Source organism: Aedes albopictus, chromosome 2, assembly GCF_035046485.1.
Source record: "Aedes albopictus strain Foshan chromosome 2, AalbF5, whole genome shotgun sequence".
Classification (NCBI taxonomy): domain Eukaryota; kingdom Metazoa; phylum Arthropoda; class Insecta; order Diptera; family Culicidae; genus Aedes; species Aedes albopictus.
In genome coordinates, this window is record NC_085137.1 from 399,539,541 (window position 1) to 399,566,656 (window position 27,116).

The 27,116-nt window shown below is 40.4% G+C and overlaps 1 protein-coding gene across 5 annotated transcripts in view; it reads right to left on the bottom strand.

The window, feature by feature from the left end:
• Window positions 1-26,766, bottom strand: part of LOC109405137 (cAMP-dependent protein kinase type II regulatory subunit) — a 375,648-nt gene extending 348,882 nt beyond the window's left edge. For 2 of the 5 annotated variants that reach the window (XM_029879336.2, XM_029879334.2), the window contains exons 1-2: window positions 26,452-26,675; window positions 13,506-14,256 (exon numbers count right to left, since the gene is read on the bottom strand). The gene's annotated coding sequence lies outside the window, so the exon portion shown is untranslated. Of the gene's footprint in view, window positions 1-13,505; window positions 14,257-26,447 lie in introns of all 5 variants that reach the window. The other 3 variants (XM_029879335.2, XM_062853264.1, XM_062853265.1) reach the window with 3 other exon arrangements.
• Between the last annotated feature and the right edge of the window lie 350 nt (window positions 26,767-27,116).

The window sequence follows — 27,116 nt, forward strand, 5'->3', positions numbered from 1 at the left end:
TCCGGAATTCCTCCAGAACTGGAGTAATCCCAGAAGAATTTTCAGGAGAAATATATGAAGATTCATATATTTCTCCTGAAAATTCTTCTGGGATTACTCCAGTTGAACCCAGAGATGAATTTTGAACGATCATGATCTGTGAGCGTACAAAAATTGTTCCCTCAAAGCTCTCAAGATCATGTTCAAAATTTTGAACACAATCTAGATTACTAGATTGAACACCGAGCGGTGTTCAAAATTGACAGATCAGATGCGTTTTGTTTGGATTGGGAAGGAGTTTTCTATCGATGAGAAAGCAACATTCCGAACCCTTAGCTATCGTTAGGTATCGTATGCCATTCTCATTACACTAGGCCGGGTGAGCTCTTCGATTCCGTTCCAACGATATTATGGCGTGCTCTTGGGCGTACTTTCCAGCCCGGAAGAGACCATCAGATACGCGGTAACGGCGCTGTAAGGATCATGCCATAATACCGTTGAACATAAATAGATGTCCGAGCTTGGCCAGGTGTAGTGAGAAGAGCCCTAATATTCGATACTTTTCGTGAAGCAGTCAAGTCTCCGTTGGTTGTCCCCGCAGTGTGGGGATCACACATTATGCCACAATTGCTCGGATGTCTTCCAAATAGATTACTAAAATAAAAGATTCTGACATTCAACACCTTGAGCCACACCACTTAATTGACATATCATTTAATTCACGGTGTACCTATGCCGTGATTTAATTTTCACTTCGAAATCTCATTTTTCAGTTTGGAACTAGGTGTAAGGGTGCCGTTATAGTTACGCGTGAGAGTGGGAGTGCGCGTGTGTGAAGCCGCAAAGAAGAATATCAACAATAGCAAATTCACGAAAATCCTATGGACGCGCACTTTCACTCTCACTTTGAAGCGGTACTATGTCATCGGCGTAAGACACATTCAGTAGCAATTTGTTGCTATCAGTTGCTACTAGTTACGAAGAGCACTGTGATCAGGTGCCTGAGATGTTCGAACATGAACACGGCTCACGTGAGCGCAGCTCTTGAACAGAACATGAACAAAACGCGTTCAAATGCATCTCATGTGGTTGTTCCTGTAAATCTTTCTAAGATTCCAAATGGAACTTCTACGAAAAATACCAACAAGAACTAAAGAAGGAATTGCAGAAGGTCATGAGATTTCCCAGAAGAAACTTCTTGAGGAATTCCAGAACAAAAAATCCTTTGAGAATCTAAAAGAATCTTTCTGAAGAATCCGATATTCTTCATTGACATAAGTCTTGAAAAATCTCCGAAAGAACAATTTGAGAACTTTTATAAGAACTTTAATTAGGAATCCCAGAATAAATATCTGGAGGAATACCAGTAGCAATTCCTGATAAAAAAACACTAAGAGCTACAGAAGGCATTCCAGATAAAAGGATCCCTAAGAGAAATCTCTGAAGATAGTGGATCGATTTGGCTGAAATTTTGGCAATCGCCATAGAGTTACGTGAATTTTGATGTGTATTTAATTGATTGAGTTCTGTTCACTACATCAAAGGTTACAGATGTACGAAACGACAAAATAATAGGACCACTTTCAGAATGCCATTACCAAAGTATATATGAGAGTATCTGATGCTTGATGATTGATAAACTAGTACTAAAGTTAGTCTGGCTACATACAAAGTTCAAATTTTTTGTTTGAACTAAAGCCTCCGAGGGGAGAGGGGAGTCTGAGATGGCCAAATTTTGGTCTACGTGGTTTATGAACAGCCCCAAACTTAGTTCGACGAATTGAGCAAATGTATGTTTGTATGTCTGTGTACAAAAAACGTCACTCACTTTTAAGGCTCTTCCCATTGGCCGATTTTAACGATTTTACAATCGAACCGGAATTTTACCACATTATTTGCAACTGGAAATGCTCCGGATTGGTCGAGGCGTTCCGGAGTAATGGCACCAGCCCCAGTGGAACTAGCTAACGTAACTTTTAGCATGGTTTGAAAATTTCGTGCGGAGTTAATTATCATAAAATCCATGACGTAAGCCCAAATTTCAAGATGGCGGACTAAGATCCAGGATGGCGGCTCATAAAACAATATGGCGGCTGTTTAACCTTCCATAACTCACGCAGTTGGCCACCACCATGCAACATGAGTACACAGAAAGAACTCATGAAAATTAAGCAGCACGTAAGCTAAGCATCGACTAAAAATTATAGCAGAAGCTGCAAAATTACAGCCATTTACCGAGAGATGATACTGTCCGCTCAGTAATCAGTAATTCAGTAATTTTTTTGAGACATATCCGCTTGAAATTTACATGCAGTAACGTAAACGAGGACAGCTACGCTCAGTCGTCTGCCTCGCTGCGGAGACTGCTCTCTCTCGCTCTCTGTGGCCGAAGCGGTGCAACAGTTTGTTTCTTTATGGTGGGAAATGTTTATCTTTGATTGCTTTCTCTTCAGCATGGTGAGACAGCCTAGAGGGGATAGGCGTGAACTCTCACTCGGAAGATCTGAGTTCGATTCTCGTATAAAGATTTTTTTAAGTTTCTCTGAGAAGTTGATGCTTAATTAACACTTTTCTCTCAGCAATTAGCAGTGTAATTTTGAGATCACACTTAAATTTATATCGAACACGATGAAGGTCAATTTGTTACATACAGTTCGTCATAAATTTGCAGATTTTGTTCGTACTATGTAGAGAGCAAGCTGTGCACGCGAGCGGCTGCGTTTTAAAATCGCTGTCACGGTTTTTTCTTGGCTCTATGATGTATATAATTTTGCCGGCTAAATTGTGAATCGGGTCGTGGCACTATGTCATTCGGCATAGACAATTAAGACATTTCCCACTGAGGGAGAATTTGCGCGTGATGTGAAGTGCGCGTTCAGGAGGAAGAAGCGTGGAGTAGCGAAGTAGTGGTAACTTGTGATGGTGTGTCGGTTGAGGTGAATTGTACTGGTGCAAAGGCTTAAAGGTCTTAAAAGTGATATTTTCTATTTGAGTTGGTGTTGAAATTGCCCGGACTTCTTAAAATCGTAAATTGAAGAAACGTGGAGAAACCGACAGCAACTAGAATATGACTTGTGTTATCATGGAAACTGGCTGCAGTCTTTAGTAGATTATAATCTAAGAAGTTACAGACGTGAACTCAAAAAAACGTCAGGCCAGCTGTGATCAGGATCGTGAAAGTCATGTGACACATTCCACGCACTTCTACACCACGATTTTTAAACTTCATTGATAGATATTTCCGGAATCCTGCTATCGATTTAGATTATTTTTGCACCAAAATGAAGGTTATTACTTATATTCTTCTATTAGTACTCGATACTTTGAAACCTGTTTCGAGAAAGCAACAAATTTCTTGGGGTTCGGTCAAAATTCGTCATTTTTTGAGATGATGTCCCGCTACGCTGCATTTCTTGTTTTTTTTTTAAGTTAAAATGTTCAATTCTCAATTAGAAATAATAAATTGAATCTTCTATTCAAATCTGATCGTTTGATATGCTGGTTAGCATGTATTTAACAACATAACAATTTTTGGAAGCAAAAGTTTGATTCTCGCGCAAAACATAACGCGTGGAATGTGTCATCTCTGTACCATGAAGCTAATGACTGTTTCGAAACTGATGAGATCTTTCTTATTAAATATATATATTTTTTTAATATCCTATATGTTTGTTGAAGACATGTTTATACTAGAACATTTTTGTTGGACGATTGTTTCTTTTTTTTTCATTTTAGAGAGAGAGAGAGTAATAGTGCTTATGCCTAGCCTTTAGAGGCCGAACACAGACTAAATACTTGTGTCCCATCCCAAAGAAAATAACATCGGCAACGGAGTATGTGGTTCTTCTTAGCAACACCACTTCCAACGAATCTGTCTATAATCCCCTCTTCCCTTAACAGCATAACGGTTGGTACGGTTGCCCCTGTTTCTTTTCACATCAAATTCAAAAACTTACGTGATTCATATCATTCATAAGTGAATTACCTTCAATTTTTGATTTATCTTCCACCCCATTTGTCTGCACAGTGGGCCTGGCCGAATTAATATTTGTTTCACACCATCGCTAATATGCTGTAAATATTAATGCTGACAAGAAAATATCAGATGAAATTCTGGTATTTCCAGGATGCTTTTCAATACTGGTTGTGCTAGAATAGAATAGAATAGAAATATGAAAACCATGCTAGATGGGTACATTTGGCATGGGAAAGATGTCCGGAGACCAAATATGGCAACCAGAATGTCCAAAATGGCGGCCCACAATTCCGGATAATGACTGTTTTAAGAAGTTTTAGGCTCTAAAATCATGCCTTATGGATACATTTAGTATAAGTAAGATGTCCGGAGTCCAAAAATGACAAACAAACTATCCAGTATGGTTTTCTAAAATCTATTATGACGGCCTAAAGTTCAAGATGATGGTAGCTTTATGGCGCTTCAGGCCATGCAATATGGATATATATTCATTATTCAGTATTGGGAAGATATCCGGAGTCCAAAAATGGCAACCAGAATATCCAACGGAAGTTTCAAGAAGTTTAAGGGTCTTAAACCACAATAAGGGTATATTTGGTATCAGGAAGATCCATATTGAGCCACTGCAACTTGTGAGTCCTTATCAATATTTCAGATTTCCAGATAATTTCTTTTCAGCATACAAAATGGAGGGATTAGAAAATACTACAGTTTTCCAAGCCGTTATTCTATCTTGTTCAGCATATTGGTTTCAACGTTACCGGAGCAAGTCCAAGCGATCCAACGATCACATTGGCTGTTGAATAGGATGCTAAAGTGGAAACGATATGCTTACACTTTACACGCAGTTAAATGGAAACATGTACGCATATGGTCAACTCTTTAGCATCATATTCTACATTATATACGGCTTCCTGTTGGGTAACAGATGGAAGTTCCTCGGAGAATTCATCTGAAAAGTCACTAATTCAGTTTTTTTTTAAGTTCTTCCGACAATTCTTCCAGGACTCCTACGAGAAATTCTCCTGGAATTTTTATACATTCCTTCGGAAATTCCAGACATTCCAGCGATTCTAGAACTTCTTTCGATATTTTTGAAAATTCTTTTGCAAATTCATCCGATTTCTGTGGACAATTCTTATAGAAGTTCCTCAAGGAATTTCCCCAAATGATCTTTCTATGATTCTTTCGGCAATTCTTTCCAGAAAAAAACTTTTGTTTTTCTATATATTCCCTCAAAAACTTCTCCGGAAAACCCTCTAAATCAGCGGTGCTCAGCACCTTCCGCATTTTTGTACAACATTTGATTAGAAATCAATAAAAACTGAAAGGATGTTTTACAAATTTATGCTTAAACCAAAGCATGGTGTTGTAGCCAAGGAAGTGGCATCCCTAACTTACCAATGCAATGTTTTCGTAGCCAACATAACTGCGGCTCAAGCGTACGGCACGAGCTGACAACCTATCCTTCATTCAACACAGAAGCATAGTTTTAATGCGGGGTAAGAAAACAAGAAGACCATAACAGTCCCTTGGTTGTAGCTATCTATTTATGAAGAAAAACTTTTGTCATATTGACAATATTTCGAGATTTGCCCAATTGAGTAAAAAATTACATGCGGCCTGCGTGCCGCACTTATTTTTGTCGTAAATCGTCAAATTACGAAAATTTACGAAATTAACTTCAGTTTAGTAACTTTGCACTGTTAACCTCGATACTAAGCTTCAGTTTGAATACAAATTTGCTTATCATTTATAAGTGGTTTTTGATTATATCTGAACCGGTAGTGTTCCGGAACCGGTTCTGGGTGTCTCGCCGGAAGTGGCCAAATATAAAAGTGAACCAAACCCATGCATGCGACACATCAAATTGCAGCTTTTTCTATAACCTGATGAACGGTAGACAGGAAAATAGTCTCGGACCATATCTAAACCGGTAGCATATCGGTACCGGTTCCGGGTGTCCCACTGTAAGTGGCCAAATGTAAAGTGAAACAAACCCATGCATACGACACATCAAATCACCGCTTTTATGTAACCTGATGAATGGTTAACAGGAAAATAGTCTCAGACCATATCTGATCCGGTAGTGTTCCGGAACCGGTTCCAGGTATCCCGCCGGAAGTGACCAAATATAAAAGTGAACCAAACCCATGCATGCGACACATAAAATCGCAGCTTTTTCTATAACCTGATGAACGATAAATAGGAAAATAGTCGCAGACTATATCTGTACCGGTAGTGTTGCAGAACCGGTTCCGGATGTCTCACCGGAAGTGGCCAAATATAAAAGTGAAACAAACCCATGCATGCGACACATCAAATCACCGCTTTTTCTGTAACCTGATGAATGGTAAACAGGAAAATAGTCGCAGACCATATCTGATGCGGTAGAGTTCCAGAACTGGTTCCGGGTATCCCGCCGGAAGTGGCCAAATATAAAAGTGAACCAAACCCATGCATGCGACACATCAAATCGCCGCTTTTTCTATAACTTTAGGAACGGTAAGCAGGAAAATGGTCCAGATCATATCTGAACCGGTAGCATCCCGCAACCGGTTCCTGGTGTCCCACCGGAAGTGGCCTAATTCATACATGCGACACATCAAATCATGGCCTTTTCGATAACTTGTACGATCAGCAAGAAAATAAGCTATGCCCACATTAGAAACTACTGATAGTGTTCCGGAATCGATTTGAGGTATCTCGCTGAAAGTAGCCGAATGTAAAAGAGAACCAAAAAAATATTCGCGACACATCAAATGGCTTTTAAGGTATCCTGATGAACGGTTACCAAGAAAAAATATCTCAGATCATGCTTGGGAAAACTAGTAGTGTCCCGGAATCGGTCCCTCTGGATGTGGTCAAATGTAGAAGGGAACCCAACTCAGTGCATGCGCTTCATCAAACCGCGGTTTTTCGATAAGCTGATGAAAGGTTTTCAAGAAAACCAGCTCAGATTACGTTAGAGGCCACCGATAGTATTCCACAACCGGTTTCAGGTGTCCCGCCGGAATTGGTCAAATGTAAAAATGAACCATGTAAATTTTCCGGAACCGGTTAAGGGTGTCCCACTGGAAGTGGACATACATAAAAGTGAATCAAATCCATGCTTGCAGTACATCAAATCGCTTTTTTGTCAGTAACCTGATGCATGGATGAAAAAAAAATAGGCACAGTCCACAGAAGTTACTACCGGTAGTGTTTTTAGTTCCGGGTAACCTGATTAACAGTTTTCATAAACTCAGATCACATTTGAATATACCGGCAGTGTTACGGAATCTTTCCCGGGGTCTCGTAAGCAATACAAAATATACTCAGATTACATAAGAGGCTACCGAAGATGTTGCAGAAGCAGCGTTGGGTGCTTTAGCGCAATCACGAAAGTGAACTAAATAAATGCAAGCGATAGATATGTGTAAGAGAACCAAAAACCTAAAAAAAAAACTAAAGCGATCTCATCCAATCACACCATTTTAGATTCCTGAGACGTAAATTTACAGTAGGATGGATCAACGTTGTATGGAAAAATTAAAATTTAAGCGCATCAGCCCGGAACATTCTTTTAAATCTTTATTTGCGTCTAAAATTACTACGCAAAATTTTGATGCGGCTGGAGGGCGAGCTCTGTAATGTGGTTGATATTTGAATGTGATATAGCATTGGCAATTCAAATTACTACATTACAAATTCTACATGAATTTTGCAACCAATGATAATAAAATATAGCATAAAATGTGCAGATAAAACTTTGTCAAGTGTTCTGTGGAAAAAGTTTAATCCTGGCTAGTAATTCAAGACCAACAATTGAAAAGGCCACATCAACATTGCGTAAACAAACACGTTTCTGTCGATTCAGGGCCTTCTGGGATCCACCCACGCATCTCACCACCATTAACAGAAAGCTTGATGTTTGCGCTTTCTGTTAGTGGTGGTGAGGGGTGTGGGTGGAGTTCAAAAGGCCTCAAGTCGATAGAAACATGTTTGTTTACAAAATGTTGTTGAGGCCTTTTCAATTGTTGATCTTGAATTGTCATCTTGGTATGAATCAGCCTCCAGTGAAGGTGGTCAAGCAGTCAACTGAAAGGACTGATACTTTCAGCTCTGCCCATACGTTGAATATAACGTCGGAATAAGTGCCCCAATTCGATGAGGACCTTGATAAAATTCTTGATTTTCTAAATAAAGTATTCTCATGATTCAGAAATTCGTAGGTGGTACAGTCCCAGATCGCTGTTATGAGCATTTCCAACTTCTCGTCCATTACCAAAGCACAGAGATTTGGGGCTGATCACTGACTCTAAGGCAAGATTGATTGCGTCGACGGAAAGATCATGAGTACATATTTGACGAGAAAGGCATTATCACCACTAGGTGGATAAATCTGGTTTTTTTTTTCTAAATATTTTGCTGAATCTTGTGTTGTTTGATTTGATATTCTCGTATGAAGAATTTCACCATTAAATGTACGACATCAAAGAACGATTAACTAGCTAGTTAAATGTATGCAGTTTTCTGTGAAAAGCAACAAAGAGAATATTTGTAGAGAGTATGTCGAATTTCGTATCGACGGATGTTTTACCGGAGTGATAGGGGGATTTCCGAATTTGTAAGCTCCAGAGCAGTTGTTGTTCGAGGCTCTTTATTGGGAGTTTATAAATTCCCTATAGGGAAATATTTCAAGATTATGGTTAGAGGCCTTAATTATCATAGCTTCACGCATAATTTTAACGTTATTATAGTACAAATGTATAGAGGGTGACATGTGGGTATAATGGTATAGTGGAACTTACGTTTAGTTTCCCTATCGTATCTGTACTCCGGTTCATAGGCCAACTTGGGTGGGTCGTAATAGATGAGCTATAACCGATTATTGTAGTTGTCATTACATAGAAGAAATTCTATAATATCATTCAGCTTACCGGTTTCTGAATTTGGGCAAATTTAGGTTAAGCAATCTCACTATGAATCAGTATGACCACACTTGTATCTAAACTGTTTAGGGTTGAAATAACTATAAATGTTCAACATGGTACATAAATCATAGTAGATAAGTTACCTTTTAGGTTCATATAGTTCATCATAGTTTAAGGTAGATAATAATTAGCTATTAGGAAATAATTTTAGATCTTCTGCAAACGTGTCAATTCACTTTCTACAGGTTGTTATTTGATGTTTTGTGCCTACTCACGGACAGTGACAAGCGGTTGCTCTGTCACTCCAATTTCAATGTCGCCGGAGCAGCAGGGGTAGGACTGCTCCTTGAAGATTTCAAAAGGGCGCGTGCTGTTCGTTGGGACAGCTCACAGAGTAGGAATTTCGAGAGAAAACGCTATAGAATTTGTTAAACGAATCTCTGGAATATTTCTGAAAAAGTTATCAGTGGATTCTTCTTCTTCTTCTTAATGGCTCGACGTCCTCACTGGGAGGCTTGGCCTGCCTCGCTTCAACTTAGTGTTCTTTGAGCACTTCCACAGTTATTAATTGAGGGCTTTCTTTGCCTGCCATTGCATGAATTTGTATATTGTGAGGCAAGTACAATGATACACTATGCCCAGGGAATCGAGAAAATTTTCCCGACCGGAACGGGAATCGAACCCGCCATCTCCGGATTGGCGATCCATAGCCTTAACCACTAGGCTAACTGGAGACCCAGTGGATTACTAAGTGAAATTTCAGCAGTCTCTCCCATGCAAAACTGTTGACAAATTTGTTTGTAAAACTAATAAAGCAATAACAGAAGTCTAAATGTCCATCTGGAATATTTGAAAATAAAACTCGTGAAAGCGTTTTGATAACAATTTCCAGGGATATCTCTGGGAACGTTTAGCAAAGTGCGAGTTCAATTTTTGGTGGTCGTTCTTAACTAATTTCAACGAAATTGTTAAACAAACCAATGGCGAAATTTATGGCCGAGCCCATAGTCAGGTAGGTTTAAGGCTTCTTGGAGCATTGAGACTTGTTTTTGAGAAAGTAGTTTCCCTGATGTTTCGGTAGGGGCAAATCAACTATTTGGGATTTTTATGACATGCATACATTGCTCCAAATGCTATTGAAAAAAAAAAACTGGAATTCATTCTTGTAGGTTTTTAGAAATCCTCCAGGATTTCTACAAGCGTTGAACCAGGCATTCATGCAAAGTCTTCACCAAATAGGGATTCGTTTAATTTTGTTCGAGAATGGGGCATGTTCGGTGTAGTACTAGATTTGTAGTAATGAGTAGTGATGAATTTCAATATGGTGAGAAGGTCAATTCTCCGTTTCTGCACTGAAATGGTGCAAACAGCGTGGGTATTATGATTCCTTGTCTAATTTGATGCTATTTGAGCAAAACTTTGGATAACTATGTTGTTTATGTTGCAAGAAATGGAGCAAACAACATCACTGTTGCCCAAAATTTAACTCAAACACCATCAAATTAGGCAAGGAATCATAATACCCACGCTTTTTGCACCATTTCATTGCAGAAACGGAGAATAGGACAGATAGGTGAAGTACTAGATTTGTAGTAATGAGCTGAATTTTAGTATGGTGAGAAGGCCAATAGGAGGCAATCAGTGAAGTACTAGATTGAAAGTAGTGAGCTGGATTTTTGTATGGTGAGATGATCAATCCTCCATTTCTGCAATGAAATGGTGCAAACACCCGAATAAAAAATACAGTAGAAAAACCGAACGTTGTATTGTAACAGTACTATTTAAAACCATATTTTTACAATAGAAACCACTGAAAAAATAAATATACATAAACAATAAAATGTAATGTAGAACACCATACAGTAAATTGTAAATAAGATTTTTACAATATACTATACGGGTTGTTAAGTATCGTAACAATATAAAAAAATATTTTTCTCCATATATATTTTTTTGCAAAACCATACATTATATTGTAAATGAATTGTTATAAATACTGATACGTGGGTTTTAAAAAACCGTACATTGTATGGTACACGTATGGTTTCAAACAACAAAATGTACCGTAAATATATTGTTTTTAATTGTAGTTTCACCACTGGTTATACATTTAATTAAATGGTTTTGGAATGGTTCTCTTTTGTTATGTTGTATTGGTTTACATTACATAAACCATGTAATGGGGCCCATATAGCCGAGGCGGTAAACGCACGGGTATTCAGCATGACCATGCTGAGGGTGACGGGTTCGATTCCCGGTCGGTCCAGGATCTTTTCGTAAAGGAATATTCCTTGACTTCCTTGGGCATAGAGTATCTTCGTGCCTGCCACACGACATACACATGCAAAATGGTCACTGGCAGAGGAAGCTCTCAGTTAATAACTGTGGAAGTGCTAATAGGACACTAAGCTGAGAAGCAGGCTTTGTCCCAGTGAGGACGTTACGCCAAGAAGAGAGAGAGAGAGAGAGAGAGAAACCATGTAATGTTATATTATTTTGTCATTTTCCTCCTGTTAATGGCATCTTAGGCTTACTAGCATTATGAGAATGCGCTTTGGGAATTCTCCAGAGCGTTTTGGATAACCCTTCATATATGGGATCACCCACGTCTAAGTCTGAGTCGAGGTCTGAGTAGTCTCTGATTGCATTAACAGTTGAAGCTTAGGCTCCCATGCCCCACCAGCCAGAAAACCGGGTTTCGCAAACTAAGCATTATTTGTGGCAACACTTTGAGCGGCATGATGGAACTATGCCGAGCGCGCTAAGCATTATTAGACCCCTAATGTAGTTGCATGAAGTGGGTGACGAGGTACATAAGTATCATTACAGCGTGCTTAATCGTTATTGCAATATTGAGGCTCCAGTTTGACTAAAGTTTGAAATACACGTATGTATTTAACAACTCATTAGAAAACTGTCAAGTTCGATTCAAGTATAAGTTAGGTAAAGAAGCGAACCCACAGACGAACCTATATTAGAATTTCTTTCAGTATTCAGTCCAGTCCATATGTTAAAGATGGCTCTACGTCAAAGATAAAGTTCGTCAATCGTATTCCTCTCATCGCACTCTTCATACCTAGCCCGCCATATCTCTTGGATCTGCGATTCTTAAGACATCTGGTTTACTACTTATTTAAACATTTTATTGGCTTTAAATTGATGTTTCAACTTATTCTCTTTTTTCTTTCCTTTCCTTTGCATCATAAAAGTCACAAAGATCAATAAAACAAAGCACGGAAAAAAATCTAAAACTGAATAAATAATTAAAAATGCACGAAAAAATAATGTTTCGGAAAAGTGAATGGTTCAAACGTAAGAAAAACAGTATAATATAGTGTTACATAAAAATCGAATGTAAATGTATAGTAGCTACAATGTGCGAAGCTTTTAGTGAACCATTTCATTACAATATACATTATTGTAGCTGGTACACTGTATGGTGCAGGAATGGTTTTCACCAAACACCCTATGGTTAGTTTTTATCCGGGCAGCGTGGGTTATATGATTTCTTGCCTAATTTGATGCTGTTTGAGCAAAAGTTTGCGTTACTGTGTTGTTAAAGTTGCAAGAAATAAATAATACAACAACACAGTTATCCAAACTTTTGCTCAACCAGCATCAAATTAGTCAAGAAATCATATAACCCACGCTGTTTGCACCATTTCATTGCAGAAATGGAGGATTGATCATCTCACCATACAAAAATCCAGCTCACTACTTTCAATCTAGTACTTCACTGATTGCTTCCTATTCCTCGAGGAAGACCATCATGGATATCTCCGGGGTCAATGCAGGAATACCCTCATTCGGGAATTCTTACAAGTGTTCTTCTGGAAGTTCCTCTAAGTACTTCCTCCAAGGATTCCTTCATAAATTCCTCCAATTAATCTTCAAGAAATTCCTGCAAGAGTTCATCCAAGAATGTTTCCAGGACTTGTTCAGGAATAACTACTTTCAATGACTCCGTCAGAAATTCCTCTGAAGATTTCTTCAAGAATTACTCCAAGGATTCCTTTAAGAATTTCGTCACGTTCTTTCGATGATTTCTTCTTCTTCTTCTTCTTCTTGGCGTGACGTCCCTACTGGGACAAAGCCTGCTTCTCAGTGTGATCTATGAGCATGAATTGAGAGTTTCCACTGCCCATGACCATTTTGCTTGTGTATATCGTGTCACAGGCACGAAGATACTCTATGCCCAAAGAAATTTCCATTACAAAAAGTTCCTGGGCTGACCGATAGGCGATAATACTCGAACCCGTCACGTTCAGCATGTTCATGCTAAATACTGGTGCGCTTACCGCATCGACTCTATGGACCCATTTTGAAGTTCATCAATTTCATTTGAAAATTCTCTAAAAAATATCCATACGATGTGTACAATTATTTTAAAGTGTGGAAAATCTGCCACCACCTGTTCAACGCTTGCTTACTCACCTACCTACTACATACACAGATCAACCAATCATGCAACCATTTTCTCCGAAAAAGGACCTTGCGGAGTTTTTTTCATGTTTATTTTTCAGTGTTTAAAAATCACATCACCGAAGCTCATCAGGGAAACGAAAGACATTTCCGCGGTCATTTACCACCTTTTCCACCCAAAATAAAGAAGCATTATTGCTCTAAGCACTTACCTTATTTTCAAATTTGTCACGTTCTCAGTAGGCTTTTCCTTTCAGCTGGAATTCACGCACACTAACACACACAAACACTAAAAGCACCGCAGCTCCCTTATCGGCCTGATGGGAGCGGGGGCGACGATGCGACGCTGGGTGGTGGTATCAATCAACGGCGACGGGTCGGTAAAACAACAACAACAACTGCGGTAGATGTCGCTCTCGTTTCACGTTTCCGACCAAACACGGCAAGCGAACAGGTACCTAGGGTGATAACACGCTAAAAGCCGCCGAACAGCCTGAACCGAGAGAGTAGTCACACACAGTAGTGTCCGATCGAACCAAACGACTACGACGTCGTCGGACGGGTTTTTCACCTTTTTCTTCTTTCGGGGGCTTCTCTTTCACCTTTCACTCACTGCTGCGCTCACTCGCTGGGATGCACTTTCTGCTGCTGCCCGCACTTTGCTACTCGCACTCACACACCAAACCCGCGCGTCGCACCACACCACAAATCGTGATAAAAAACCACTTTTTTCGGATTTCTTCCTTCGTCTTCCACACTTCACTTTCGCACTCGCTTTATCTAGATTTTTGTTGTTGCTGCTGCTGCTGATGCTACTGCTACCGTCGTGTGCGCTCGATGAGATGAGCAAACTTTTATCAAACAGGTTTCGCCGCTCGCTGCTCGTCTCGTCGATCAATCAAAATCGATTCGCGTTTCTTTTCACGTTCGAAAATTGAGAGTAGTCAAAACTAAAACCGAAACCTACAGAGTGTGGAAATGCAACCGTAAGAAAATCAATTTATCCGAACAATTTCACCACCTGTGTGAAAATGTAAAAGATTTTGCTTTTGCTATCTACTAGATAGAATGCTGCACACTCGTCCGCGGGACTGCGACGGGAGACGACGCAACACAATCCGTTTTTCGATGCGAGATGAGAGCCGACTGACTGACTGTATGAATGAATTTCTGAACCAAGAGCGAGCCTGTCGTCGTCGTCGGTCAGTGATCGCGCTTTGATGCCCTCCCTCACTACGCTGTCCTCATGGGTGGGCGCGAATGGGAGAAGGAAGAGGGAGAGAATCAAATTTCCTCCGGGCGCGGTGGGTGGTAGATTGGGGGAAAAACTGTCGCACACACACGCAACTGCTGTTTCCTTTTACCGTGATGCACCAAAGACAGGACAGCTGACGGTTCTGGATGGGATCTGTTTTCCTCATTAGGTCAACAAAATAAATAATTGTGTTTCAAATGAAATGGCGATATTTTTTGCAGTTTTAGTTTCCCAAATGGAGGAGAACGTGCCTCTGAAGTATGTACAGTCGAGACTCTTATAAGATCACTGGTCGGGGGGGCGCAATAGGAATCCGCTCAATAGGAGACTAAGAGCTTATGGGAAATCCGGGTTTACTGCTGCATGCATGATTCATAAAGCAAATTGAAGAATCCACATCTCTGTTTGATGATTTATTGCTTAATTTGTTTAACTAAGCATATTTTTCAAAACGACGTATCTAACTATTTTGATGTTTACAACTTTACTGATAGATACACCGTTTTGATATATGAGAAAACCAAACGACGTATCTAGCCAAAATCAAAAGTAACAGATACACCAAACTGGCACCATACAAAAGCGACGTATCTGGCATGACGTATCTCGAACCAACCCGGTGTATGTGTATTTTTGTTAAAATTCATTGTGAAAATGATATGAAATGAGTAGGTTTTGTTCCTTACCTAGTGCGTGCAATATCCCTGGTGATGTTAAGCACGAAAAAACTTATGAAAAGTGTTTTTATGAAAAACTATTTTAGTGAAATGGTCGTCAACATTAACCATGAATTTACTCAGATCAGTGAAAAAGTTAGATACGTCGATTTGAAAAATTATGCTTGGCTTGATAACCCAACTAACATTTTCAGCGCTATAAGCTTCAGTCATTTGCTTTCTGTTGTGTAACCATCGAGTAAAAGCAGTCAACGCTGAATAAAAGGAAAGCTAGTCAAATATATATCATAAGCTAATACACGCAAGGGGGAGGTCACCTCGTTGATATAGTTTTAATATCAGGTTGATATTTTTAATATTTTTAATATCATCAAAGCAGATCGGATGATTGAAAAGATTATCCTATCAACAAACATCTGTCAACAGACACACGGATTGAATGTCGAATTTATTGCGAAAGTATATTTATGTTTCTTATTTTTTTATTGCTGCATTTACATAATCAATTCAATTACTTTCAGAACAAAGGGCCAACTGCCCTGGAATGGTAGTTTTATGGGAGGATGGGAATTCCAGCCTGTGCAACGAGGAAATTGCGTGCTTTCACAATTCTTGATACCTGATACCTGAATCTCGATAACCAGAGTGTTTTTGGTTACATTCTTAAACAGATTTCTTTTATTAAACAGAATGTATATAATAACTATTGTATAAAGTCCAAAGCTTAGGGTTCTTTAATAAATACGAGGAAGCGGGAAATGTCTAGGTATAACCACTTTTTTATTACCCTTAGACCAAAATTATATGCTTTGTCCTCGACCTTGCTTACACATGCATGCCCAGGGTAGACGGTGTCATTTGGTACGAGAACCTCTACTTTATCTATTTCGATCTGCTGTGAATATGTTCTTTCTTGGTGCGAAACACGAGGTGGAAAAATGTATGAGAGAGTTGTTGAGAGGAAGCATTTTTTTCCAAGACTTCTCTTCAGATCCGGGTGATCGGGTGAAACGGGCTTTTCTGAAAAGACCACGGCTCGATCATTTTTACTTTACTGATCGAGATCCCTTGAATGTCTATGGATCTAATTGCACATATCTACTCTCAAAACTTAGGGTCAGGCTGCAAGTGTCAGTTACAAACAATACGAATAATCAATGCATACCTGATGATATTTTTAATATAAGGTTTAATATTTTTGATATTTATCCAAATTTTGATATTAGATCAGGCTGTCCTACCCCTTGAATACACGCAGGGCCGGATCTAAGGGGGGGCCGGGGTGGCCCGGGCCCCGGGCCCCCACATTTTAGGGGGCCCCACAAAAACCAATTTTGGTTGCTAACATTAGCTTTATTTTTCATATTGCTCAAGTACTGTTCGAAAATAAGGAAAAACATTTTTGGTCATCTCTCCTAGGGGCCTCCACATCCGCTCGGGCCCCGGGCCCCCACAATCCTTAATCCGGGCCTGAATACACGACTGCAAAACAAGCACCATCCAGCTACCAAACTCGGTTTTCAGAAATCCATTGCTTGTCACTGGGGCTGCCTTTACTCCACTCTATTCCAACTCCGGGAGATTTCCCGGAAGATGTGAAAACTTGAACACATCGAATAGCAGTCCCCACTAACAAAACAGCTGCTACTATACAGTACAATTCGTTATACTGACAAATCCCCAAAACAGCAGCGCTTTAAAGGCCGTTATGCGATTTCATTACGGCTAGAAGCTGTAATAAAGAAACTGTTGGTTTACCAACACGACTTGTCGGATGTAAACATTATTGTCAAAACAAACTTTAAGTGGAATATATAGCTACTACACAAATTCTTTACAGCTATCCATCTCTGTGCTGTGAAATTATTTGGGTTGCTTTTATTGCACTTTAATTCAATGCCGGAAGATTTGCCGGAAGATGTGCAAATCGAGTAAGAGTCCCAGCCACTACAACAGCTGCTTTTAAACAGTACGTTTTGTAATGTTGCCAAAACACAAAACAGCAGCGCTTCGTAGCCGTTTAAAGAACACTCTTTCAGCTAGAAGCTGTGAAGAAGAATCTGTTGGCGCAATCACACAGCTTGTTCAATGTAAACATTATTGCGTTTGACGTTTCACAAGCTTTTGCAGCAAGATGAAGTTGGGTAAGGTTTCTTGTGGCACAATTATGAAGCCTTGTCTGGAGTAAAACAAAACGGGCTATTTTCTATGTTATTTATATATAGCAGTGTGGCAGCGAGGACATCATCGGGACCAGTGGATACGGAGATCGGGAGTTCGATTCCAAATAGCGGCAAGTACTTTAATTATTCAATTTTAAAAGTGATAATTCCAGTTCCACATGTATTGCGTCACGGTATCCATAACCTAATTATATTTAATCCTTTCACTTGGGGATGCCGTAAAACTATTATTCAACAACTGCGTAAAGGCTGAAAAAGCGCCTTCTCAAGATGTTATTCAGTTAGTGGTTACATAGGAGCCGAGAAAAGAGCTATGACTTGGTGGCATAGAAGCTTCTCGCACAGCATATACATGCTGATTAAGTTCGCCAGATTCATTGGTATAGGGCTTGCATAGAAGCTTCCATCTATATGTACAACACAGTAACTCAGCATCAAGCCGTATTGAGGACGCTTTGTTGACGTTTACATTCACAATAAATGTTAGTTGGGAAGATCTACCATTTGGAACTTTGGTTCATATGATTAATTGGCAACTTGGCTGCTAGAGGGACCATCAACAGTTTGATGCTAAATTGTACTACAGGAACCATATCAGGTTGTCAAGCAAACGTTACGATATGCGACAGCTCAAGACCCTGATAATTTGGAAGGATAGTGTCTTCGGGAAAGTTGTTGGGTACGCCAATAACTTACTGACGATGAGTTGCGAAGTTCGAAATTCCTCCACTGGGCGGCGCAAGTAAATTTTCAAAACCTCATATCTCAGAATCCCGATAACTTAGAAAGTTGGTGTCTTCGGCAAAGTTGATCAGTATGACATAAACTTACATAAAAATAAACACTTGTTTCGCAATTCTGCCACTAGTTGGCGTTTACCGGGTTTTTTCGTCGTTTTTCGACTTTTTTTTACATAAAAATTAACACTTGTTTCGCAATTCTGCCACTAGGCTGCGCTAGTGAACATACAAATTTTAGAAACCTCATACTGATCAACTTTGCCGAAGACACCAACTTTCTAAGTTATCAGGATTCTGAGCTATAAGATTTCTAAAATTTGCATATTCACTAACGCCGCCCAGTGGCGGAATTGCGAAACAAGTGTTAATTTTTATGTAAGTTTATGTCATTCTGATCAACTTTTCCAAAGATACCAACTTTCTAAGTTATCGGGGAGAGCGACACTAGTTATGCCAAGCCGAAAAACCCCAAAAAATCGAAAAAAGACGAAAAAAAAACCGGTAAACGCCACCTAGTGGCAGAATTGCGAAACAAGTGTTTATTTTTATGCAAGTTTATGTCATACTGATCAACTTTGCCGAAGACACCAACATTCTAAGTTATCGGGATTCTGAGATATGAGGTTTTGAAAATTTACTTGCTCACTAGCGCCGCCCAGTGGAGGAATTCCGAACTTTGCAACTCATTGTCAGTAAGTTATTGGCGTACCCAACAACTTTCCCGAAGACACTATCCTTCCAAATTATCAGGGTCTTGAGCTGTCGCATATCGTAACGTTTGCTTGACAACCTGATATGGTTCCTGTAGTACAATTTAGCATAAACTGTTGATGGTCCCTCTAGCAGCCAAGTTGCCAATTAATCATATGAACCAAAGTTCCAAATGGTAGATCTTATCAAGCCCTAAAACTTTGCCGAAGAAAGTATTGCGCTAACTCTTAACACACCCGAGACAATAGGCCACGCCCCCAAAAAGCCGAAATCCCATAAGCTCTTAGTCTCCTATAACGCTCACCCCTGTCTAGTAGGAGTTCGTTTAATAGGAGTCCGTTGAATAGGAATTCGTTTAGTAAGAGACTCGACTGTATAATTTCATGCGCTAAATGGACTGCGGAATCTCAATTAAAAGTGTGGTATTGCTTCAAATTGTTCCTGCAGGAATATCCGGAAAAATACCTGACGAAAACCCGAGAGACATTTCAGCAAGAATTTCCATTGATATTCAAGGAAAAAAAATCTTGTGGGAATTCCTTAAACAGTTCCTGAAGAAAAGCCTGTAAAACTGTGGAGAACCATTGGAAGAATTTCTAAAAGAAGAATTTTTGAAGAAATTCCTGAACAAGTTTCCTAGAAAGTTTTATTAATGGAATCCTCTGAGAAATCCATGAAAGGATTTCAATAGAAACCTTTGGAGAAATTTTGGATAAAATCAATGGCAGATTTTCTAACGGAACATCTGGGAAATTTTCTGGAATAATTTATATTTATATAATAGAAATTTATGGGGATGGAAAGTTTTTTTAAGGAATTCTAGGCAAAATTTATGGAGCAATCTTAAATGACCATGGAACAATTTCGGAAGGTATGAATGGCAGATTTTCTAAGTGATATGAAGATTTCTTTTTCTAAAGGAATCTTTAGAAGACTTTGTGAAGAAAACTGATCGAATTTTTCAAATAATCTATAGATGGCTTTCTAAAAAAATCCTGAAAGAATTCTCAGAGGCATTTATGGAAGGATTTCTGAAGAAATCTATGGCAGATCATTATTTAATCCTAATCCGTAACCTTAAAGATATTTTTGCAGGGATCTGTATCTGTTTGCTTTTAGCCTTACGCCTTTTCGGCGCCCCTCTGAGGCTGGTGCCCTTGGCGGGGGCTTACCTGGCCAACCACATGCTACGGCTCTGCGAATGAGTTCGTGAGAAGTTATCAAGCCAGCTTCATCGATGGCCGGTCGACAACGGACCAGATCTTGACCAGATCTTAACCGTACGGAAAATTCTCCAGAAATGTGTCCCAACACATTACCTATACATCGACTTCAAAGTGGCATACGACAGTGTCGACCGTACAGAGCTATGGAGAATCATGGGCGAAAACGGATTTCCAGGGAAGCTAACTAGACTGATTAAAGCAACGATGGACGGTGTGCAAAACTGCATAAGGGTTTCGGGTGAACTATCCAATTTATTCGAATCTCGCCGGGGACTGCGACAAGGTGGCGGACTCTCATACCTACTCTTCAACATCGCTCTGGTGGTGAATGCCTCAACAACAAAGTACATGCTGGTAGGCGGAACCAAACACGACCGGATCCGTTTGGGTAGTGATGTAACAATAGACGGGGATACCTTCGAAGTGGTGGAGAAATTTGTCTACCTCGGATCCTTACTGACGGCTGACAACAATGTCAGTCGTGAAATTCGCATCATCAGCAGAAGTCGGGCCTACTACATACCACCAACGAACCGACTTGACAGTGATGTTTCAAAACTGACCGTGCATACCGTGGTGCAATGTGATGTTGAGCAAATAAATTAAGGGACGAATGATCTTCGGGTTATAGTCCCTAAACAACAACAATAGAATAGAAGAGCAAATAAATGTATGTGCCACTACGTTTATAGCAAAAACTTTGTCTTATACGACTATACCTTGATTAACTACCAGAATATAAAACATTTGTGAGACCAGATTTCAACTTTGCATGTTTTTTTTTCACGACAAAAGGCTCTGAAATAGTTAATACCGCCTTCAAAGAGTAAATACACTACCCGACAAAAGTACATACAACAATCAATATGCAGGTAGCGGTTTTTTGTGACGCCAGTCATTCCCCCAGTAAATTCGCCCAATCCTATCTTCATTGGCGCGGCGCTTCTAATGTCAGTTTGCTCCGCCCATCATTATCAAAGTAAACTAAGTCGGCCAAACTAAAAAACCATGGCAAGGGCCATCACACCACAAAAGTCTCTTGAATGCGTTTTGTCCTCTGTCACTCTTACGGCCGAGTGATCAGCATGTGAGCATGTCAACCGTAGGGTTCTTTGTTCAAGACCGGTTGGCGGCATGAACTATTTTGAGAGCAACATGGTAACGTCATAGACTTAATAGTAACATGGTGCCATGGTAAAGTTGAGAACAAAATTTGAAATGCTGACTTTTAACCAACTCAGTTGATTTTTGAAGGGTACTATATTTCGCAAAAGAAATCAATTGCATGTAAATCAGCTGATAAATCGTGGGGTTCGCAATGATCCACCACCGTGTATAACTAATTCCGACTCAAGTGCTAGCAATCCTGCGTGAGAATTCGAACCGCTAGCTCGAGGATAATCCAAAAATTTCCCTCTGATACCATTTCTGAGGTTCCTCCGGACGATATGTCTTTTCTCCGGCAGTCCGGCCCCAAAACTGGTCAGGAGACTAACTACTTTGTTCGGAAGGATTTCCGCAACCGAGACAACGCAAAATTACCCCTTTGGCCACACCGGTAAAGTTACAGCTGGACGGAACACCTAAATCCATTAAACATTTCCTAAAAACAAACCAAAGTTAATGTTGGAAGTTGTGCTGCAATTTTTTCGTCCCCGACTCGTAAATAAACAAGCGCGATTCGCTCGTTGTCATGGTCACTAAATTGGCGGGCAGACTTACTTTGATGAAAATGGGTGGGGCAAACTGACATTATATAGAAGCGTCGCGTTAAGAAAACCAGTATTGGGCGATTTTACTGGGGGAAACAAGGGGGAAAACTGGCGTCACAAATCGAATCGAATTTGTTCCTGACATTCATATCTTACTATTAAGTCTATGGTACATACTCGCTAGAAAAAGTACTGCAACACTCTGTTGTATATTGCATCCCCTCGAAAATGTCAGCATCATTTGAAAACTAGTACATACTCGGAATCCTGATCGAGGTCGTCTCGTGTCCTCGAACTCATTCATTCGGACGTTTGTGGCCCCGTGAAGCCAATCGGTGTCGGTGGGATAAGATGTAACGTTTGTGGACGATTGGAGTCACTTCGTGATGGTGTACTTAATAAAATCAAAGTTCGCACAGAAGATTGTATTCGATTGCAGAAGTGTAAGAATCGTTCCTGCGTTAAGCGTGCGCAGGTGATGTTGGAAGAATAACGTGAACAAGTGTTTCTGGGGCTGTGCAGTGCCGACGGCCGCTTATCTGCTGAAACGTGGTCCATGCAGTGCAATCGATCCTGAGATGACTCCCTATCAGCTGTGGGAGGGGCCTAAGCCAGACATCCAGAAGCTTTGTGTCTTTCGCTGTACCGTCTTCGTCCAGTATATCGAAAGAACAACGAGGAAAGTTGGATGCTAAATCGTGGACAGGGTTATTCCTTGGCTACGCTCATACTGGTTATGGCATCCAACGAAGCGGCAGATAAGTCACGTCCGTGATGTGGGTTTCGTCAAAACTATGCAGGGCGGAACATCCGGCCGTGTTAGAGAGCGTGCATCGGATATTCTCACAGTAGATGCGGGATAGGATGCTGGACATGAAGAGCCCATCGAAGAAGAGCCGGATGCTATAGAACGTCGGTTCGAGAGTTTCGCCGACGCAGAAGCTTCGGAAGCGGAGTCAAGTCATGATGAGAAGGCAGCGGACCCTATGGTAGACCGTCGCGAAACCGGAAACCTCCAGCGTGGCAAGATGGCTCCGAGATGGATAACGCAGCGTATGCGTTGAACGTCGCCGAGTACATATAAGATATACCGAGGACATTGGCTGAAGCAAGGGCACAGAAGGACTGGCCGAAGTTGGTAGCCGCGATCAACGAAGAGTTGGCTGCACTGAAGAAGAACAAGACTCGGGCCTTGACCAAGCTGCCAGGAGATCGCAAGCCAATAACAAGTGAGTGGGTATTTAATAAAGCACGGCATGGATGGATCGCTATAAGGCGCGTCTGGTGACCCGGGGATTTAACCAGAAGTTCGGTTTTGTTTACGGGGAAACGTTTCCCTCAGCTGCCGAACTCAACACGTTATGAACAGTGTTAGCGGTCGCTTGTCGGGATGAAAAGACAGACAGAGATGATGGACATTGGCGAAATAAGGTGCTTTCGAGGGATGCAAGTGGACCACGACAAAGCTGGAGGTGTAATGAGGATAACTCAGCAGCGCTACCTGGAGAACGTTCTGCAAAAAAGCTACGCCTATTCAGGGTTCTTACCTCAACTCCCTGCGGAACTTCTCCTTGGTATTCTACTGCAAATTACTCTTCAAATTCATACACTCTTCGTTACTGAATTTTTCTACAAGTTCTTCCTTTAATGCCTGGATGTTTGTCGGAGATTCTTTCTGGATTTCTCCAGGAGTTTATCCCAAGAATTTTCAGGGAAAGCCATCCAACCGTTTCTACCGGGACTTTTGTGAGACTGCTGCAGAAGTTCTCACAATGATTTCTTCCAAAGAATTTTCGAGATTATCTTGAAGTTTCAGGCCCATTTTCTTCCGTAGTTTTGAATAAACATTTCAGGAGTTCTTCCCTAAAATATCCAAAGTTCTTTGCGGAATGATCTTTACTCCACCCAAGATTGCTCCCCAAAGTTTTCTGAAGATGTCACAGTGTCCTGATAGTTCTTTCGAAATGTCTCACAAGAGATTTCGTAGGCTTTTCCAGTATTTCGGAATCCGGGCAGAAATTCTGAAATGAAATAAACACCTAAAGGAATTCCGGAACCATTTTCGGTAGGGATTGTGGAAAGAACATTGAGTGTAATTCTGGGAAAATCTCCAAGAGAAATCTCAGCAGGATCATAACACGAAATCTGCGAAACAACCAAGAAAAAAGCCTGGAAACGTACTGAAAGAAATCACCGGAAGAACTCAATGAGAAATATCAACCATGGCTCCTGTAGTAATCCCAAAAAGAACTCTGAATAAACTCCCTGAAAAAATCTTGGGAGAAAGTCCAGAGTAAGTCCTGAAAAACTCTGAGAGACATTCCGGGAGCTACACCGGAAGAAATCTTCTAAGATAATAACCGGGATAAATCTCAAGTAGAACTCAAGAAGAACTCCAGATGAAAGTTCACGAAATTTTTTTTTTGAAGAAATTACAGGGTGGACTCCAGGAGAAACCACGTGAGGGACTTTGGGAGCAATACCGGGAAACCCTCTGGCAGAATTCTGAGATGAATTCCTGCAGAAAACCCATGACAAATCCTAAAAAAAGAACTTGGAAGGAACTTTTACTGGAAACCCCAGAAATAACTCTAGGAGAAATCCCACTACAACTTCTGTAAAAATCTCGGAATAAACCCTGAGAAAAAAAAAACCGTTTAAAATGGTGAGAGAAAACGCAGGAGGAACTCTGGGTGAAATCTCCCGAGGGGCTATACTAATGGAAGAAACCCTGCTAGATCTCTTTGAAAAAATCGGTTGAAATTCAGAAATTCTGGAAGATTCTCCGGGAGGAATTCAATAAAGAATTGCCGAAATCTTGGATAAATACCGGAATCGGGAAAACATCCCGTGGGATTTTGATGGAAGAATAATAAGAATAAGAAAATGCCGTGAAAATAACTATGGAATCTGTTAAGAAATTCTGAAGGGCAATCATTGAGACTAGCATTGAGATATCTAAACACCAAAATAGTGGAAATGCATTCAGCACAAAAAAGATCAGCTGAATTCCAACACAACGTTGCTGATCAACTGTCAAAATTGCTGGATGGTTCATCAAGTAGATAAATAATTGCTGATATCATTTTACTGATTTATCGATCGTATTTAAATTCAAGTTAATCATTTTTATGGCTTTATCTGTCATTTTCTACTCAGAGTGTAAAAGTCTACAGATCAAAGTGAATGAATGATAGATATGACAGTATTCGCTAGGTTGCGAACAAATGTGAAAATTTATAGAAGATAAAATTAGGCATGAAGGCCATGTATTGAAGGAATATATAGAATGCGATTACGACCCATTGTTTTGCTGCCATGACTACCAAATAAGATTTATCTTTCATTGATTTAAGTTCATTTTTTAGCACCTTTTAAAACCAATCTAAAAACGCTTTTTTTGGAGAAAAAAATACTCATATATTATCTGTATACAGATAACGTTTCCAAAACTTTCTGTTAGCAAAAACTAATTAAATTTTAATTATTTTTTTCAATTTCGAGCATTCATCTATCATTTCCTCGTGAATCTCGTTTACATCTGTTGAAAATACTCGTTGATAATATTATCAGGCAATCAATAGCTACACGAAAAGATTCATACTCCGCAGCTGTCCAAACAATGATTCACCACGGTATCCAAAAATAATGTTCCCACTAACACTGCGCGGTCGGTGTCGGTCCAAGTCCAGTGCTGTTTTCCTCGCGCTCGCTTCAACAATCGATATTCTTTTGGCCCGAAACTTTTCCTCGCGAGGGGGAAGTTTTTCCGATCGTTCCCAGCAGCAAATAAGGATCCTTGTCAATTTCACTCTCTTCCTCTTTCTTTTCGCTCTCTCTTCGCATTCGGCCACCCGGGTGTGAATGTGTGTGCGTGTCTGTCTACAGAAGATTCACAAGGTTTAAAGCACCAGGTCTGATGATAACACTTTTCCTGCTTGTTGTTTGTCACTCTCTTCTTCAGGCCCCAATGCCAAATTTTGTGCAACCAAATGAGCTTCTCACACTCTCCCCGGAGTTTCACTATGTCTGCTGCTGCTGCTGCTTTTATGCTCACTCCGACTGGGAGGAAAATCTATACGGTGAAAATGTCACCACCGATGATAGCTGGCTGAGACTATACCAGATGACAGAATCTAACATATAGATGTGATTGGGTAACTAAAGCCCTGGGTTAGACGGGGCTGATGTGACTTTTGATTCAATAATTTTTCACTTCACCGAAAACGATGCACGTTCAAAAATGAAAAATAAAAAATCACAGGGATAATCAATCCATTCAATTTCAATTGATGATCCAAAATATTGCAGTGAAAACTATCATTCACACAAACGACTTTCATAATCTTCAAACTCGAGTCACCAGTGTCGCGACTGCCGTCAGACTTCACTATTTCACTTCACTCACTTCGTTCGAAATACAGTGCACAATCAGAACCTGGCTGGAACTATACAGGTAATGTGAAAAAGTGAACTATTATCGGCTGCTGCAGCTCGCTTCTCTGGGCTCAGAGTTGCATCGATTTTGATGCAAATTTTCACTGAATCACTTAAAATGAAACGAGACGACGGTTGATGCGGTTAAGATCTCGCGCGATGTTCAACAGGGATGTTCTTATCCCTTAATCACCCTACTTAAACCGTACGCACTCACTCGCAATGCTGGACACTGATAGGTCGAGACCGCGGCCGACGACGACGGTATTATTATTTATTTCTGCGATGATGATTATGATGGTGATTGAGAATAATGTGGAATTGAGAAACCGAGGAAAAAAGTATAGTGTGTTGTGTTGGTCACACACAAAAACGACACTGCGACGGGGACGTACGTGTAAACACGACCTACGGCTTTCACGTCACTTCTAACAGTGAAGGTGTTCTGCTCGCTCGACTGCCGCTCTAGCTGCCTGCGAAGAGAAGTAGGCAGTCGCCGCGGATGATAATCTCGTTCGCCGCGCGAGCCGAGCTGATTGTACAACCACTACAACCGCAGAGCGATACACATTTAATATGGATGGTGAACGAGTAAAATTACAACTCCATAGCGAAACGATGTTATTTGCAATGCTTTTAATTGAACTCAGCGGATTGAGAAATCAATTTAACTCAATCAAGGCGCTACTCATAATACGCCATGAAGAAAAACATTTCGAACCGCCATCCGAAGTGGTTAGTAAATGGTACCAGTACGGTTGTTCACGGTCACTTCTAAAACGCTCCCGCTCTCGTGCGACAAAATTTATGCTGTGAATTCTCGTCACACACAAACACATCCAAACGCGGGAATCAAAAATCATTCATCAAACGCATCGCGGC